This window comes from Mauremys reevesii, linkage group 2 (genome assembly GCF_016161935.1).
Source record: "Mauremys reevesii isolate NIE-2019 linkage group 2, ASM1616193v1, whole genome shotgun sequence".
NCBI lineage: Eukaryota > Metazoa > Chordata > Testudines > Geoemydidae > Mauremys > Mauremys reevesii.
Window position 1 is genome coordinate 16,271,205 of NC_052624.1, and position 18,507 is coordinate 16,289,711.

The following is an 18,507-nucleotide window of genomic DNA, read 5'->3' on the forward strand; positions in this document are numbered from 1 at the left end:
CCACAACATAATGCAAAACCAGCTCGAGCCCCCACCCAGTGGCCTGGGAAAATCTTACACACACCCCTGGGCGCCTCGAAGAGGCAATACTTCCCCTCTCGCAAGCACAGAGTCTTGGTGTAGCAGAAAAGGTTTAATTACATGACAAACAACAAGCATTAAATTGGGAAAATACCTCAGCTAGAGTTCATAGGTCAAACCGTGAGCAAAGACCCACTCCAGCAAATTGGGCCATGTCCTTCTCTCGGGGCCCTTGAGTCCAGCAACCCCCAAATCACCCACAGTCCCAAAAGTCCCACAATCCAAAAGTCTCTGTCCCGGGTCAGTGCAGCCCCAGAGCTCAAGAGTCTCTCTGCAGAGGTCCCCCTCCCCAGCCTGGGTAGAAAGGGGCACCTTACGTGGTTTCGGGGCCAACTGCCCTGCCTCTTCATGGGGTTCTGCTTCCACTGGTCATCTCCGCAAACAGCTCAGCTCCGCTTGCTCTGTGGGCTGCTCCGCTCTGCCAGCTGCTCTGGTCCACCAGCTGTCCTGTGAGCCACTCCAGCCGTCCTCGCGAGCTGCTTGGCTCCACTCACCCAGTGGCTGCACAAACTGCTCCACTCTGCTCTGCTCCACAGTATGGCTTCAGGCTCCCCCACTCATTAGCACAGTACTCAGTGCTCTCAGCTCAGAAAGTCCAGCTCTTCAGTGATTCCAGCTCTTAGTGATTCCAGCTCATAGTAGGGGAACCCAGTGCCCATGAGTTCAGCTCAGTAACTAGTATCTTGATTCTTAAGGGAATCAAAAAATTAACTCTGACATTCCACAGTGGAGAGAGGCATAGGTAGAACTGGTGCTTCTGGCTCACACAAGGAGCCTGCACCACCAAGTACAGACATCTGTCCCCAGCCTCTCTCTTTTCAATGGGTTTTGGAACCCATGTGCCCCATCTAGCAAGCGCTCTCCAGCTGACAATGATGAAACCCCCCATCACAAGACAATTTTGTAGTTCCCCATTACCCAATCAGGGTGACAACATTTCATTCCTCCTGCCCCAATAACAAAGAAATTGGGGATCCCACAGCGGTGAAAATAGCCATCCCAGGCTGCTGTGTGCTATGCTAATGGCAGTCGGAGTGCCAATGCAAATAATTGAAATACCAATGTGAATACATGAAACTTCTTTCTGCACTCCCCATAATTTACCACCAGATGTCAGGGTAGAGCTCATCCTGACTCTGCTTACCTGTATAAGTTAAAATGATTTTCTTGTCTTCTCTCACTTCAAACAAGTTGACTCATCACACTAAAGCTCTCAGGCCCCTTCTCTCCCTGCCCCTCTGCAGCAGAGGGCAGGTCATAACCCAGAGAGAGAGGTAACACCTGACCCACTGCTCTCTCTGCTCCCGGGGAGAGTGGGCGCTCTTGTGGCTCAGCCCCTGGGCTGGACTGTGAGTTGGGGACTTGCGTTCAGTTCCCAGCTCTGTCACATAAGGTAAGTCACGTGCTCTCTCTCTGTGCCTCAGTTCCCCCATCTGTAACATGGGGCTCATCCTTGAGATTCCTCCTCCTCCTAGTCCCGTGTGTCTGCGCAGCCCCTAGCCCCATGGGGTGGGCACGGCGCCCCCAGGCGGTGGCTGGGCCTTGTCACACCCTGCTCGCCCCTAGGGGACGCTCTCATCTCCCGCAAGCCCAGGGAGCGCGGGGGGCTTCCCAAGGCGCATCACAGGGACCCCTCCCCCGCCCCTGCCTCTAGTGTCATGGACGGCGGCCGGCACGCGCGCGTCACGTGACGGGGCTGGGCGGAGGGGCGGTCACGTGGCGCCGCCGCCGCCGCAGCGCGTCGCGAGCCCGGTGCAGTCTGTCCGCGCCGCTTACGGGCAGCATCAGCCGCCGGGGCCGGGCGCGCGCGAGATGCCGCCGTCCGAGTGCCGCAAGCTGGCGGGCCCGGGCCGCCGGAGCGCGGGTGAGTGCGCGCGCGCGGGGCTGGAGCCCCTGGCCAGAAGCGGGGGCGGCGCCGCCCGGAGCTGCCAGCCTGGCGGGGAGGCGCAGGCAGCGGGGCTCGCCCCTGTGGAGCCAGCGGGCCAGCCCCTGGACCCCCCCTTCCCCCGTGCACGGGCGGGGGCCGCGCACCCGCTCTGCTCGTGCTAGATGGCCAGGGGAGCCCCCCGGGCTCCGAAACGCCTCCCTGGGCAGCCCGGCCGGGGCCAGGAGTCCGGCTGCCTGCAGAGTCAGGAGGACAAGGCTGGGGGATGGGCCGCGGGCATTTCACCCGCAGCGGCGGGTAGGTTTGGAGCCATCAGAACTTGACACTTGTCACAGCGGAAGCAGGTTCTGCAGGAGCCGACGGGGCTTTCTCTTCCCCTCCCCTCGGAAGGGCTCCCACCAGCCACTGCGGAGAGGGTTTCTCACGGTCAGCTGCCCATTAGACCTGAACATCAGTGTCAGAGGAGAACTGAGTCTGAAATGAGGCAGTTCTCTCATTTCGAGGGGCAGATGAGAAGCATGGACTAGCGAAGGTGCAGTATGCAGGTTCATTGCATGTACCTTGTTCCCAATGAACAAATGGGTTTGTGACTCTACTCTGCCTCCCCTTCTAAATTGAAAGTCCAGAGTGCTGAACTGGGTAAGCTTTAGGGTGTACATTTAAATAATACTGCTATATCTGGTAAAAACTTTCCCAAGAAGACAACCTCTAGGCTACCTTGAGTTTTACCAGATGGCAGGGATGACAGCATGACCTTTTTCTTATCTCTACATACACCTCAGTGAGCAGCAGGCATCAACTAGACTCTCTGTAGGTAGGGTAGGGTAGAAATTGTATAACTGTAAGTCTTTAAAACTAGTGCTCTGTATGTTTATAGTCTTACTTTGCTGCCACCACTGCCTATGTGAATTCCCTTGCAAGGAGGAGCCAGGCATTCTCTTCCTTCCTACTTCTCAAAAAACCCACTGTATCTAAACCTGCCATAACTTCCCAGCCAGGGAGTTTATTCTTAATCTCTTCTCTATGCGTTTTCTGTAGCTTCCATTGTATGGTGCTCATCACTGAAATGTCTCTCCCCTCTTCACATGTAAGTGGTTATTTTACATGGCTGGGGTCTAGCCCTTCAACTGGGCATCTTGCAAATTATTTTTAGTTCATAAAGAGGAAGATTGTCTCAAGTCACTTCTGGCATTTGAGCTAACAATCCCGCTGTGGTCTAGTGCAGATCCTTAGTCTGTGTTTGCAAGGTAGAAAGACTTCCCTTCACAAACTTGCTGTTGACAGAACAACCAAAAGTTCTCTGCTGCTAGCTGTTACTTTCTGAGCAGCACAGTGGGGCTGGCCTGCTGTGCATCTGGCGTTGGAAGCACAGACTGCATTCAGAGGCTGCTGTTCCAAATAGCCTTTTTTCAGCTCCTGCCTAGGTGGCTAAAACTGTGGTTGAGACTATTAAAAAACAAACAAACCAAAAAACGGTACCATTGCCTTTGATAGCATCTCTATCAATGGCATTGTGATCTTTACATTATCAGCTATAGTACTGTACAGAGAACAGCTCCCATTGTTCCAAAAATAATTTTACATGATTTCACTCTTAGTTCTCTATAAACAATCTGTGTTTTGTCCACTTTCCCTCATGATAAGAGTGTTGATTTCTGGGTCATAGTTGTGGTATCATGTTAAAAGATTTCATGAATACTGTAATTATGCAGGTCACAGGCTCAATAGCCCTCTTCTACTCTAGTATTTGCTATTATGCTTGTACTTCTGGAAAGTTCATTTTAGTTTATCAAATCGCTGGAATCTTTTGCTTATTTAGAAATATTAAATATCACTTGCATGGACTGCTTCTGAATATGATCTACTCTAAAGGTTCTCTAACTTTTTCTTAATGTGGACCACATCTTAATAGAGATGCACCCACCTCTCTTTTAGTCCTGATTGTGCAGCCAATTTCCCTCTGATTTGTGATCACATAACCTCCCTCTGGCCACTACAGCAACTAATGATATAGAAAACTAATATTAGGAAAGTAACGTGTTTGTGGTCTGCTGAAATTCAGATGTTGGAAAGTAGTCAGCTCATAGCAGACTGCAGCTTGGAATTCTCTGCTCCCATCAGCCTGCATAAGTGAAATAGGAAGTCTAACCCACTTGTTGGCTATTATAGTAGAAGAGCATCAAAGTCCTGAGGGGTTTTAATAATCAACCATTTGGCCTCTCCAAGTATAATTGATTTAGAAGAACTGCAGTCCTTCCTAGCCTTCCTCTCAGCTGCAGTTTTAAGCTCTTGCAGAGTTCATGAGCTCTTCAGCAGCAGGGGAGGGAAAGAAACCAAGACTACATCTCTGATAAGCTCTTCATCTGTCTCTCTGAACTGAGGAAGCTTGGTAGCAGGCTATGAGGTGTGTACACACAGTATCTGGGAATCCTGACTGAAAACTCCAGAGCCTGTTGTCTGGCTCCATTATCTAAAAGTTTTGATTTGCCTCTGCAAAGAGTTCTCTTGTACATAGGAATGAAAGTCCAAAGAATTCTTGATCAGGTGTGTTGTGCCAGTGGTTATAAAGTACATGTAAAATAGTGACTTTGGTAACAAATTTCATATTGATGTAAAATTAGAGTAGGTGAAATGTCAAGCTACTCAAAGGAGACAACATGGTGGGGTGGAAATGGAAAGGTGGGTTACTAGTACTTAAGAAAATTTGTCTGAACGTACTGTGCAGTAGAGCAGCAAAGATTGTATTAGAGTGCATACCTAATGGCGTTTAAAGATAAAAGAGCATTCTGTCTGGAGCGTATGCAAACAGACTGATTAACACATAGGGAATAAGAAATTTAGACGTTATTAAGCAATATATTGTGATGGAAAATGCAGAGCACTCTGTGAAAGAGGGATAGGTACAACATGGGTGAAAAGGACACAAAGGGAACAGTTTTTCATTTTATCAGTCTGAATGAAAAGGTAATGCAACTAAAGATTGCAAAGTATAAGCAACTGGCAGGGCTGAGTCTAGCAATGTGATGACTGTACTGATTAATGAAGAAGGAAATATGAAGGGGATGCCAGGAGCTGAAGAAGCAAAATCAAGTGTGGAAAGGTATTGCTAAAGGATGGACTGGTTACAGGTCTGCCTCATCTTACGCTAGGGTTACGTTCCGCAGTCAGTGCGTAAAGCAAAAATCGCGTATAGTCAAAATTACATTGAGTGTAATGGCGGGCAGAAGCGCCCGCACTACAGAAACAGTATTTAAATTGTTCTTCTTTTTCTTGTTTTTGCTGATTGCGTAAAGCTGAAATCGCACATGTTAAATGCGCCTAAGATGTAACAGACCTGTACTGAGTTTACCATCTTTCCAGAACACACTAGAGAATAACATCTCCTGCCTGTTTGTATAACATGAGGTGGTCAAGTAGCATTAAGCTAATCAACTTGAGTAAGAATAAATATCACACCATGGTCCTTGAGAAATGCTGTGTTGAAACTATTTTTGCATGCTGTATGAGGACAAGTATGTAGGTATATTTTTGCAAGTACAAGTATAAACACCTGTTTTGCTTCCTCAATCAATTTTTATTGATGTGGTGAAGCCAATTTAAGAGCTGTGTGTAGCTGTATTCACTTGAAGTTTCATCTTCTGTTAAAGGACTTTGGAGATGGATAAAGACAAACTGCATTTAAACAAGAATCAGTAAGATCATCCCTTAAACACATGGTGAGTGCTTGGAGAAAAAGTGCAGCTGCTGCTGCAACTTTTTATCTGTACAAGCCCTGTTAGCAGAGAGAATTTGGTTCAATAGCTGACATTTAGTAACATACGTAAAAAATGTGGGTGGCTCTCCTGGTGCAGTAGTTCAAGGAATTAGTAAATGCTGCTTGCTATAATGTGTTAGCTTGCTGTTTCTCTTGACTATCAGTGTAAATTGTGTAACTTTTTCTTAATACTTCACTTGTAAATTATGTACAAACTATTCCACTACAACAAAATAAAGCTCACTTTTAGAAAACCAGTGTACTTGCAATATAAGTCTAGTACTGACTTCAAGTACATTTACAAAGATAGAAGTTTTATTCCCCTATAACCTGACTCAAAGACTTGGAAGTGTAATAAACATGCAGCGTAATACACTGCCTAACATGTGTCTGAATTGCAGTATTGATTTAAATGTTTGCATAAGAATAGTCTCATGCACTGTACCTCAGTTTCCTCCTATGTGACAGGTGGCTTGCCTAGGTTAAGGCTTTTTGCAGTGGTGCAGCTTCTCCAATATTAGCCTTCAGTCTGGATGTACTACTTTGGTGTGATTGACCCTGGTTTGAAACTGGAATAAGGTGCACTGTTATGAGTCCTGCTTTCCACCACTGGAGAGTATCTGCATTCAGGGTTTGTGGTGGTATAGATATGCTGGCTTAAAAAAAAAATCCCAAATGTAGGCAAGCTACAGTTCTCTCTGTTTGTCCTCTTTGTTACATACAATAGGATGAGATATCTAACACCTGGGTGAACAAACCAAGCATTGTGTATCTTGCACAACACATCTACACCACTGTAAATACACTAAAATCAAGCCTTGAAAAACAAATACCCTGAGACTGATAGGGAAATGAGGTAGAGCCCCTACTCCCAAGATCTAGATGCTCAACCTTGGAGACAGAGGTGGAAAAGTCTTCCTATTTTGTGTTGGTAGAGATGATTGAGAGCAAAGCTTAACCTGTTTGTGTGCTGGGCTGGATTGTCTTCTACTTGAAGAGTAAGACCATGTCTATTTGAGAAGCTGAATTGGTGTAATAGAGTTGATTTAAAATGGATTTATTTAATCAGTGCAAAACCCTTAAATGTGCTTGAGTCAATTTAGCTTGTATCAGTTAATTGATGTAAGTGAAACTGGTTTAAGTGCAGGTTAAAATGGTTTAAGTGCATTTACCTGGAGGTTTTCCATAGTTGAACTAGAACAATCTGTAATCTTGACTTTGTTAAATCAGTGTAGATTTTCTTGTACAGAAGAGGCCTAAAATCAGATATTGCTTAAGCCTAAAAGGTGACTAATTACTAGAAACAATACCTCCTTCTCAAAAGTGAGAAACTCTGTATGGCAAAAGCTAATGACATTTACGTTTGAAGTTAAAGAATAGAGAAAAATCCTCTCTTCAGTATTTGCTTGTGGCTAGCTTGCCAACTGCTAAAGCCTAATTGTATCCAGTTCTTATGAGCTCATCCACATTTCCTGTCCTGCTGGGTAACCAAACCTGCTGGCTTATTTGTCAATGAACTTGCTTTCTGTGATGTTGCCTCCAGTAGATGAGGTTTGCTAGTATAGCTGTGAGCAAACCCTTATAGTAGGAATGCAGTTTGTACTAACGAGTTCTTTTGTTCTCTGAAAGAAATAAAGCCATACCTGTTGGTCGTCTCCAGGAATTAGCTCTCCAGCCGTTGGAGCACCCTCTGGAGGCCAGTGGTCCACCTTGCCTCACTCTGGCTCCTGTGTCCCTCCCAGGACCCAGTGCCCCATTATCTGGGGTGCTTCCCCCTGGCAGTAACTTCACAGTTCTAGGTCTCCCCATCCCAGGGGAGCCCCTACCCCCACTTCACCTCAGTCTTGGCTACTGCCCAGTCTCCATCTAGCCCCCCTTCACTGGGGCAGACTGCAGTATAAGCCACTCATCACAGGCAAAGGGGTTTGGACCTGCTGCCTCTGGCTACCCGTGGACTGCCTTCTGCAACCCCCAGTACCTAGCTGGCCCAATGCTAGGCCACAGCCTGGGGCTTTCCAGGCTGGAGCTCCTCTGCCTATCCCTAACCCTGCTCCACTCAGGTACCTTATCACCAGCTCCCTACAGCCAGGCCCCTTTCTCTCTGAATGCAGAGAGAGAGTAAAACTGCTTTAGCCCAGCAGTCCCTTTATAGGGCCAGGTGAGTCCGTCTGGGGCGTGTCCACAGCTGTGGCTGTTTCCCTACTCAGCCTGGGCTGTTCTCCCAGCCTGACAGTCCTCTCCCAGGGCTGGTTCCAACCCTGTCAGGGCTGGAGCGGGTCATCACCCTGCTACACTGGTAAAAGCACTTGTTTGCTTTTAAACTGCATTTACACTAGGTATTTTGTCTGCATAGCTGTGTTAGTTAAGGGTGTGATTTCCTCCCCCGCCCCACCTGACCAACATAACTATGCTGGGAAACCCTTTAAACATAGATCAGGTGTGTGTTACTAAAGATTGCATTTGTTGCAGTCCTGGAATGGATTTTCACTAACATTACATGAACAGACCCCTCCTTTTTGAGAGTGTTTTGTAGACACAGTTCTGGGACAGTATATCACTAATTTCAGAGACAGTTTGTAGTTTTTTGTATAGAGATAGGGAGTTGTCATGATTTATCACAGAGCTCAATTGCCGCCATTATTGTCTACCCCGAGTCTTTGGACCTGATTGCCTACTCTTTAGTTTGGCAATACTCGAACTTTTTATTTCAAAAGAACTTTTGCCAGATTAAGGATTTCACAATCATACCCCTTCCATCCCCCATTCCTTCTCTTCCCTGGACTAATAATTGTAAGTGTTTGTCCACAGTGGAACAGTCATTGGGCCAGAGAGAGAATAACTCTCTCTGGTCCAGTCATTGGGGAACTGACCTATGAGGTAGGGGACCCCGAATCCAGTCCCCCTGTTTCAACCACTGTTTCATTATTTATTCAGAGCACAACAGCTTCAACAGGAGAGATTGTGGAAGCCCCACATCAAAATATCCCATAGTCTAGTGGTTAGAGCAGCCTCCTGAAAGGTGGGAGACACACCCCTCTCTGTCTGAGGAGGAAAGAGGAACAGGGAACTGAATCTTGGTCTCCCATATCCCAGGTGAGTCTCCCATATCCCTGGTGGTCTCCCATATCCCTGGGCTAATAGTTATAAGATAGGTGGTGACACTGCTGCCACCACCACAGGCTCCTTCTCTGGCTGGATTTTGAATAAAACTCCATTGGGTAGGTGTCCTCTGAGCATGCCTCCTGGATCAGGCCCCACACACAGCTTAGGTGGCTGAATGTCTGTCTTTCCCTGATTTGTGAATTGCTCTGGGACCATGAGCTCCAAGTTTGTATAATTTTTGGTGGTGTCCAGAACAGGTCCCAGCCCACCTTGCTGCGCTCCGCCCTGCCAGCTCCTGCATCGCTTGGGGGAGCGGGGGGAAGAGGCAGGGCAGGGACTTGGGGGAAGGGCGGAGTGGGGGTGGGGCATGCCTGGAGCAGGGGTGGGAAGAAGCAGGGTGGGGCAGAGCAGAGCAGAATGGGGTGGGCTGGGGCCAGGTCACTCACTGTTGCCAGCACCAGACCCCCCACTAACCCTCCAGGCCACCCTGGACCCCGCATCCCCCCAAAGCATGGGGCCCCGGGCAGTTGCCCCGGTCCTTCCTATGGACAGGATGGTTCTGAAAATATAAGCCCGAACATTGGTGGAGCCGAGCCCACCTTCCTGAATATTGGTGGCGCCCAGGCACCACGGGCCCATATAACTCTCCTGCCTATGTCCGGGACTTAGGCAGGAGGTAAGAGTGAAGCATCAATGTACATGCCCAGAGGCAGAAACAGAGATACCTAAGGAAATTTTACTCTGAAAATTTAGATGCCAAGTGAGTTTAGGCACCTACAGGGTTCCGTGGATGGTTTGTGGATACAGTGGAGACAAAATTGGGACTTAGGTGCTTAAACCTCAGGTTACGGCACTTACGTCTGGGGTTTAAATACTTGCATACCTTTGTGGATTCCCACCTTGCTGATCTACCCCTAAATGACTGGCCCAAGGTCACACAGGAAGTCTGGGACCGAGAAGGAAATTGAACCTGGTTCTCCCACAGTTCAAGTTAGTGCTCAAATTATCCTTCTGCTATATCAGTGTGAAGGGGAAAGAACATGGAGCTGAAGTCAGTCAGTCTATATTCCAATATTCTTCTACACATGGTGGTGATTTCTGAAGGCATTATTGAGAAAGTGGGTGTGGTTCAAGAGAATCTTCTGTAAATAGAGAAGAGGGGTATAGGCTTAATTCTACCAATATTTTTAGTTTCAGCACAGAGAATGAAAGTTTTTTGTTAAAAAGTGAAAGCCACATGTCTCAACTGTTCCGTGTGGCTCTAATACCAAAAGTATCCTCTTCAGTTCTGTGCTGAACCTCTGAACTCAATGGGATCACAGAGATGCAGATCGGCTCCATGTCCATAAAGTAAAACATTTGTTTGAACTGTTTCTTAAGCTTCTTTTTTGAATGGTTTATGGCTCTTGTTCTAGGTATTTTAGTAACAAACAATACACCCAAAACAATTAAATTGAAACTGGAATATAGTCAGAATGTGCCATCTGATCAGGAGGCACTACGATAATACAAAATTTAATAAGCAGGAAAAACAGAACTGGAGTTGGGAACAATGGTTTCAGGGGGAGAGAGATACAGCAAGCAGATATAAAATGGCTACTCTATGTCTGTAGCTCCTTTGCCAAATTAAAGAGCCAGTCCCTGGAGGGACATGTGGGGAGAGAAGTTCCTATAAAAAGACAATGCCAAAGTGGAGCAATGTTAATAGGAATTAGGTAGTTACCAATGAAGGTGCTATTGTTGGAGGGCCATGCTGCTATGTACCACTGTATCAGAATATTGTGTTCAGATCATGGTTTAACATGTGCATTGGGCCAAATTCATACCTGGTATAAGCAGATCCTTTTCGAGTGGAGTTGCACTTGCTCATGAAAAGTCTGAACTTGAACCACTGCCTGGACCGTCCAAGCTCGGAGTGGTCTGTCAGCTTTTTCAGAGGCCTTTCAAAACAAATCAATAAAACATGCATGTACTTCCAGGTTGACCAAATTCAGTCATGGAGACAGACTGCACAGCCATGTTGTACTGAAATCAGTGGGTGGAGTCTGGGCAGAGGTTCTGTATGCAGCCTTAATTCTGGCATTCCTGACAGATGACTGCTTAACTTTGCCAACTTAACACTTCTAATGTACATAGTTGTATGGGATCTCCCAGATATTAAAATGAAAAAAGAAAACACCTAAAACAATTTAACTCTTCATGACATGACTGGTTGAGCTTCTGCTGGCTTGTAAAAAAAAATAGGCCAACAGCACATCCTTTCCATGATCAAAACTATTAGGAAAGATTGTCAGGTCTCTTTAGGTGGTCTGCTTATAAGGTACATCAGAGAAGCCCTCCTTTACCTTTGATCCTTATACAAGGTTTTCCTGCCAAGTCTTTTTATCAGCCCATACACACTTTACATGTGTTTTCCCCTACACAACAAGGCTCTACTCCTGCAAACAATTCCACACAAGTGGACCCCTCTGCCCTCACTAATCGCATTGCAGAATTGGAACTTTAACTGGTCATGTTTGCATGGTACCTGAGCAAAATGTATTGTGTGCGCTCAGTAATGGCTTAGAACTCATTGGCCCACTCAAGTATTTCTGCTCAGTGAGGTCTGTTTTGCTGCGAAATTTCAGTGCTTATCCGCCAACTCTTTCGGCAGGAGGTCTGTTCAAAAGAAGTCTCAATATTTTTATTGTTTATTATGGGAAAATGTCTTTTCTACTTTACTTACAGTAGAGGGGAAAAAAGAGCGAAACCATATTTGCTCAATTAAAAAAGATCAACTTCAAGCAGAAGACAAGCCCCCAAAATGAAAGATGAATAAAATTACAATTTGAAAACTGAGGAGCAAAGGGGTGGTTAGAATGGAAACTCTTATATCATCTTAACTGTTGTGGTTCTTACCACACCAACCATAATGTATAGTGGATAGAGACTGTGGAGATGGATGCCTTAGTAATGATATGCATAGCTAGTATTTACACCCCTGTAGTAATCAGCACTGCAAGGTCTTGTGATTGCTTACGGCCAAACATACAGCTCATACATCAGTTAAAAAAAAAAAATCTAACTGCTCTCTGGGACAGGATATGCAGCCAAATCAGAAATAGTTTCGCTGCATTTGTTTCCTAAGATTTCATCCAATTTTGCCTATTACAGAGAGACTTGTATTTGTTGCCACAGTTCTCAGTTAGAACTTATGAGCCGCACTCAGCAGGAAAGTGTTAAGTTTTAGGCTCAGTGTTTTATTGTTCACTGAGAATGAAGACACCAACTGGATTTGACCGTAACTGCAGCAAACGTATTTTCACCACGTAACCTTGCATTGCTTCTCTTGTGCAGGCTCTGCTGGGGAAAAGGTGAGACTTATTTGTGCAATTCATTATGCAGAATGTGTGTCTTAAAATTATCCTACTGTTTTATATGTATCTAGTTTTCTTTTGTGGCTGTATCTGCAGGCTTTGTAAGTGTAATTTGCAAAGGACCAGCTAGGTAGATTTTTAAATAGAAGTGTATTGGGTAGCTTTTTTCCATGTGGTTGACCTTGCAGTCTCTTCTGTGTGTTGAATCAAAGGGTAGTATTGAGTGTTTTTAATCTTACAGTACTTACAGCTGTGTATGAAGGAGGAGGAGAGAGGCAGAGTCACAGAACACCTATCATGACCTGTATTGCTTGTATTACTCAATCCCTATACCTTTCTTGAGAGCTAGCACATGAACTTTATGGCTTGTCCCAGAGCTGGCTCTGCTGTTGAAAAGAGAATGTCCTTATTGGTAGGAAGAGAAATATCTATTAGCACCGGAAAGGAAGAGGAAATCATCAGGACAGCATGAATGGCATGCAGTGTGTTTAGGCTCTGGATGGCTTGAAGTACCTGCCAGTGGAGTAATTCTGTGGCATGGCACGTTTGTTAGAAAGAGGGGTAGGTAAGAGCAGCCCATCTATATAGGGTACTGGGTATGTTGGTAACAATAACATTCTAGGATCGAAGGAGGACTGTGCAGCACAACTATATATATATGTCCAATGAGTGAGCACCACTTTATTTGCTCAGTGTGACCATTTTAGGATTTTTATAAGCTGATGTTTCCAATACGTAAGTGTTTGTATTCTCTAATCATGAACCAGGCTGTTGTGTTAATCTGCTTGACACAAGGTTGCACCACTGATTATACCTAAAACGGGACTAGGCTGTTCTGTTACATAGCTTATTAACATGAGACCCTGGGTCTTACGAGATTTATTTTCCTTCCAAACTCTTATAGCTGCTTTTTGCATCTAAATTCTAGTTGCTTGGACCTGTGCTAACATCATGGGACCATGGAGTATGTAGTTTCTCATCAGAGAGGGGGGATATTTATGGGTGTTCTTTCCTAGTAAGAAAACTGAAGCATTTTGTTGGCACAGATGTGGGACGCTTTGAGGAGAGAGAGATGAACATTTGAGTTCTTCATTATAGAAGTACTTTGAAATTAGAAACTGGAAGTAGATGGAGAAAAATATTTCTGAAAAATATAGTTTGCCAGTAATTTGTTTACCCTGTGGTGAATTCCGTCTAATTAAAGCTTTATTATTACCAAAACTATCTAAAGAAGCTTTTGGATTTCCTCAAATTCAGCATGACATTCCTGGGACGACATTACAGTATATAGTGTATGAAATCCAAGATAGCTATAGTGCATAGAAAGGTATCTTGAGGTTTGTTTCAAGTCCAAAGTGTAAAACATTGTAGGTTATTGCTATGTGAACCATTTGCAACGGTAGAACAGCTTGGGAAAATGCCAAATAGTTTAAGCAGGTGAATGTTTATGGTATTATTCGTGCAATACATTTCAATTTAGGATTTTTAAGTTTTGTGTACATTGTCTATTAGTGGGATATAGCCAGTTATTTTTAGTGGAAGGATAGTTTTGTGGTAACAGCATTAGATTGAGAGTTGGGGGATCTGGGTTCTGTTCCTGGCTCTCCTAGAGATTTGTGTGACCTTAGGCAAGACAACCTGGGTTTTTAGAGGTTCTGAGTATCTGCAGCTCCCATTGACTTCAAGAAGGATAGCTCTTCAGAGGGAGTTACAGGTGCTCAGCGTGTCTAAAAATCAGGCAACAAATCTCTCTATGCCCATTTCCCTATCTGTAAAGGAGGGTAAATATCTGTTGTGATGCTAAATTGATATCTGTAGAGTGCTTTGAGAGCATCTGATTGAAAAAAGATGGAGAGTATTATTAACAATGATACGTATAATCTACTTCACTGTTGGAAGATGGGTATCAGCAGTTGTCATTGGCTTCAATGGGAGCTTCAGGTGCTCAGCACCTCTGCAAATAAGGTAATAAGGTATTTTCCAGGCCTTTCAAATCTGCATTTTCTAGTCATATATCATCTAAATGAGGGGTGGGCAAACTTTTTGGCCTGAGGGCCACATCTGGGTATGGAAATTGTACAGTGGGCCATGAATGCTCACCAAATTTGAGGTTGCGGTGTGGGAGGGGGTGAGGGCTCCGGCTGAGGGTGCAGGATCTGGGGTGGGGCTAGAAATGAGGAGATCAGGCTGTGGGAGGGGTCTCCGGGCGAGGGATTGGGGTGCGGGTGGGGGAGTGAGGGCTCTGGGATGCAGGAGGGTGGGACCAAGGGGTTTGGAGAGAGGGAGTGGGATCAGGGTTGGGGCGTGGAAGGGGGTCAGGGGTGCAGGCTCCGCCGGGCGGCGCTTACCTCAAGCAGCTCCTGGAAGCAGCGGCATGTCCCCTCTCTGGCTCCTATGCGGAGGTGCAGCTAGGCGGCTCTGCGCGCTGCCCCATCTGCAGCTGTCACCCCTGCAGCTCCCATTGGCCTTGTTTGCTGGCCAATGGGAGCTGTGGGGATGGCGCTTGGGGTGGGGGCAGCATGTGGAGCCCCCTGGCTGCCCCTACATGTAGGAGCCACAGAGGAGACGTTCCGCTGCTTCCAGGAGTTGTGTGGATCAAGCCCCTGCTCCCTTGCAGGAGCTCGAGGGCCAGATTAAAACATCTGAAGGGCTGGATGCAGCCCCCGGGCCATAGTTTGCCCACCCCGGATCTAAATGAAGAGGAGTTGTGCTCACATACTGAATGGCAGGCTTTGGGGCACTCTTGTTGTGTGGAAGTGGGTGTCTTTTATCCTTAGAGTGATTTTAGAGTCCTCTTCTAAACCATTCACAGCTGATTATTAGCTCCTGCACATGTTGGACATTGAATGATTTCCAGCTCAGTTTCCCCAGCTGTGAATTGGGAACAATGATACTTGCTGTGTAAAGCACTTTGAAATGCCCTGATGAAAAGCACGACGTAAGAGTTGTTATTGCATAGCTACTGCATGTCACAAAATAGCCATCTAATTCACAATGTACAGTAGTCTGCCTTCTCATCTATAATGGCAGTAATTAAACTGCAGGAGGCCCTACATTTGACAAATGTAAGAAAAGCCTCTCAGTAAGTCGTATTGGTGAGTGGACGTCGTTTTGTACTGTTAACGAACCAGTGGAAATTGATTATTAAGGAGTCGGGTTGGGTTGGTTCTTGATTACCAGTTTCTTGTGCTCTAGAATTGTAAGCTTTCATTTAAAAATGTGTCTAGCCTTTGTGCTGCAAAGAAAACCTTCAGAATCTGAACTCAATCTAAACTTGAGTCTGCTGGAGTCTGCAGGCAATCTGAATCAATAGCTCTCAGAGGTATGAACAACTTTTCATCTTACTGTATTAACTCTGAAACCTAATGAATGTAATTTATATTGTCAACACTGCTAACGACATCCCATTAAAGCGTGGAGAAGAGAGCCGTCATCATAAAATACACAATCTGCTCTAAGTGACATCTCCATTTTGGTATCATGTGTGGACTGGGGGAGTAGCATTATTTTTCCTCCATATATGATTCCTGTTCAATATGCTGTTAACACTGTTTGGTTGAAAAATTCATGGAGATGATAAAATTGGGGAGGGTGGAAATAGGGAAAAACTTCTTTTTTGACAGTATTTGCTACCACCTAAGCACCAACATTAGGAGCTAGGAAATTACTAACAAATTTAGGTTATAAAAACCAAGAAGATAAAGTGACGTTTCTTTTAAAAGTTTTAGCCAGGACCCTATAGAACAGTAGTTCTCAAACTTTTGTACTGGTGACCCCTTTCACATAGCAAGCCTCTGAGCGTGACCACCCTTATATAACAAAAGTGTTTTTAATTTATATTTAACACCATTATAAATGCTGGATGCAAAGCGAGGTTTGGGGTGGAGTCTGACAGCTTGTGACCCCCCATGTAATAACCTTGCGACCCCCTGAGGGGTCCTGACCTCCAGTTTGAGAACTCCTGCTATAGAAGAACTAGCAGAGATATCACATTCCTTCCACAGAAAACTACAGTAATACTGTCTTGGCAACTTTTTGCTAATTTGTTGATTAACAGCTGAGGATACACAAAGATCTGTCTTGTTTCGTCACTTAAAACAGAGACAGTACACAGGCAACTTTACAGGGGAATTGGTGGTGATGGTGGTTTTCTAAGGAAAGCTCTGCTTGGAGAACCTGAAAGTTGTGTTAAGATTTTTTTCAAATAATTCTGACTTCTGTTTCAACAATGTGAGGTCAAGTTGACCTCTGACAGAACCTCAGGGCACAGTGATTAAACATTAAGTGATGAAGAATGTTTCGTTTGAGGCTAATCCAAATGAATGTTGGCATTTAAGCAATGACTAGTTAAAGATCACCTAACTATCCCTTACTGTAAGCCAAAATACAGTATTGTGAAATGCAGTCTCTTTATTTATAGTGTTTTGCTAAAAAGATTAAAGGCTAATGTGTCAATTCAGCATTACCTTAAGCTGCATCAGTTACTTGCTGTGGGGAATGGCAAATGCTCAGCTTTTTGGTTGCCCGTGAATTATCATTTTCTCAGGCTAATTATTAAATCTATTTAATGTTTTGATGATTGATTCAGATCTCATGCCGAGTAGTGGACAATTTAAGGGGTTCTTTGTTCCCAGCAACGAGAGAGGGGGAAATTTAAAAAACAAACAGTATTTGATTGTAAATGCTCAAAATAGTGCTCTAAACTACTTTTAGCTTCCCCCCAAATGGCTAGATTTCAAGGAGCTAGTCAATCTTAAATCTCTGGAATGGTTTCCCTACTTGCAAAATTGATAGTAAGCTTGTCATAGAGACAGCCTTTTTGTATGCGTTTGTACAGTGCTTAGCACAGTGGGATCCTGGTCTGTGACTGGGGCACTTAGACCAGGGGTTCTCACAACACATTTTTTGGTGGCCTCAGAGTGCGGCCCCCAACTCTTGCTGGTGGCTGCGCTGACAATTTTTCCTAAAATACTTAATTAACTTTAGGAAAAACAAATAAATATGCATGTATATGTATCCAAATCATTGTAATTTATGTAGGGTTTTTTTCAGACTCCATAATAAAAATAATTTACAGTTGTCTCTATTCTTTACTGGACCTAAACGGAATAGAAACACAAATAAGGCACTTTGCATGTTCTTGTCTTTTTGTTGTTTCTTTTGCTTTTTTGGTGGCACTTTTTTTTTCTCCTAAGACTTGCTAGCTGGTAAGTCTTCTGCTGTGAAAAGTGATATTTGTATGTTTTTTAATATCACTTTTTCACGGCAGACTTACTCAGCCACAACAAGCCCTGGGACAAATTAAGCCCTGAATGAGGAGGTGGGCAGGAGGGCCGGAGCCTGGAACCAGAGCCTGCCACCATGTGGACGGAGCCCAAAGCCCTGTGGCCAAAGCCTGCCTGTCCTACCCCCCCGTGGGGAATTTACCAGTTGTCTGCATCTCCAGCATTTGTGTCTCTGGAGGGGGGCAAGGCCCAACCACTGCTGGTGGCCCTGCAAGAGGGGCCACTGCTTTGCGTCCCCCCCATCACAGCCCAGATGGGCCATGGTGGCCGCATTTGAGAAACACTGCATAGACACTGCAGCAATGCAAATGATAAATAATACGGCCTGCCTACTGCACAGGACGTTGAGGCTTAATTAACCTTTAAAAAGTCTTTTGAGATTCTTGACTGGAAGGTGTTATAGGTACAAATTAGTATCTATTATTAATGTTATGTTGTAGATGAGAGAAAATGCTAGGTGTTTTATTTATTTATTTTAATTTTTTTTTATTGTTCTTGTGTTCATCCTGTATGTTCTTCCAGCATATACATCTTCCGGAAGAAAATGGGGTTAATTGTATATTTAAGGTCCTTTTGAGCATTCATGTGTTGTCACCTATATCCTTTAGTAATGATAGGGAGAAATATTATGGCAGCATCATGCTCAGGCTATGCTAGACTGGTACAACCCTTAGGGCACCTTGTTATGGAACTTAACCAATTAAGTGTCAACTTGCATTAAGTTATTAACTTACGGTATTTGCTGTGAGAATAATATACATATATAAAAACTAAATATTCCCTTGTCATACTAGTTAAATATGAATGGTACTATAGTAAATGAAACAATGAATTCACGCCACTGTGGCCCTTTTGGGTAATGTTGATCGCTAACTTGGCTCCTGAACCACTGAGGAAATGGAACAATGCTTGAACCATGTCTTCATACCGGCCAACGTGGGGGCAAATGGGTTCAGCGGCATTGTTATATTCGTAGCATAGATGATCCTTGGTTCTCCTCACTAAGGTTATGTCTACACTGGCAATTGAATGACAAAACTTTAG

General features: G+C 44.8%; 1 protein-coding gene across 6 annotated transcripts in view; it reads left to right on the forward strand.

Moving 5' to 3' along the window:
- The first annotated feature begins 1,824 nt into the window (after positions 1 to 1,824).
- The window catches only part of GALNT11 (polypeptide N-acetylgalactosaminyltransferase 11), an 81,645-nt gene continuing 64,962 nt past the window's right edge, over positions 1,825 to 18,507 (forward strand). For 2 of the 6 annotated variants that reach the window (XR_005594066.1, XR_005594067.1), the window contains exons 1-2: positions 1,825 to 1,945; positions 5,614 to 5,682. The gene's annotated coding sequence lies outside the window, so the exon portion shown is untranslated. Of the gene's footprint in view, positions 1,946 to 5,613; positions 5,683 to 8,796; positions 8,814 to 12,141; positions 12,176 to 18,507 lie in introns of those variants that run through there. The other 4 variants (XM_039524519.1, XM_039524520.1, XM_039524521.1 and 1 more) reach the window with 4 other exon arrangements.